The sequence below is a fragment of the Gossypium arboreum genome, chromosome 8 (assembly GCF_025698485.1).
Source record: "Gossypium arboreum isolate Shixiya-1 chromosome 8, ASM2569848v2, whole genome shotgun sequence".
Classification (NCBI taxonomy): Eukaryota; Viridiplantae; Streptophyta; class Magnoliopsida; order Malvales; family Malvaceae; genus Gossypium; species Gossypium arboreum.
In genome coordinates this window covers 35467820-35468464 of record NC_069077.1, presented here as the reverse complement: position 1 = coordinate 35468464, position 645 = coordinate 35467820, and the positions used below count along the sequence as shown (strand labels likewise).

Here is a 645-nt window from a genome sequence, read left to right as displayed (position 1 = left end):
AGTTAGACCTGCTGTAGCTGCAAATACTTTTGAATTAAAACCTAACACTATTCAAATAATATAGCAATTTGTTCAGTTTGATGGATTGCAGGATGAGGATCCCAACACTCATTTAGCCAACTTCTTAGAACTATGTGATACATTTAAAATTAATGGTGTCTCTGATGATGCCATTTGTCTTCGGTTATTCCCCTTTTCATTGAGGAACAAAGTTAAACAGTGGTTGAAATCGTTACCACGAGGGTCAATTACTACTTGGGAACAAATGACCGAAAAACTTTTACTAAAATATTTTCTGCCGGCTAAAATGGATAAATTATGTAATGATATCTCTTCTTTTGTGCAGATGGATTTAGAAACACTCCGATGCATGGGAGAGATACAAGGACCTTTTGAGAAGGTGCCCTCACCATGGGTTACTGCTTTGGCTACAGATTCAAAGGTTCCATAATGACCTAAATCCTTCAACTCGACAAATGGTTGACATAGCTGCTGGCAGAACCATCAATAATAAAACACCTGAAGATGCCTATAAGCTTATAGAGGAGATGTCACTGAATAACTATCAATGGCAAGTCATGAGGATAGAGCCAATGAAAACAGCCGACTTTTATAACGTTGATTCGATCACCATGCTCTCTAATC

At 37.7% G+C, this 645-nt stretch overlaps 1 non-coding gene across 1 annotated transcript; it reads right to left on the bottom strand.

The window, feature by feature from the left end:
- Positions 1–313: 313 nt before the first annotated feature.
- LOC128279641 (small nucleolar RNA R71) lies at positions 314–418 on the bottom strand. Its single transcript, XR_008269840.1, has one exon. It is a non-coding gene; the product is annotated as a small nucleolar RNA R71 (small nucleolar RNA).
- Between the last annotated feature and the right edge of the window lie 227 nt (positions 419–645).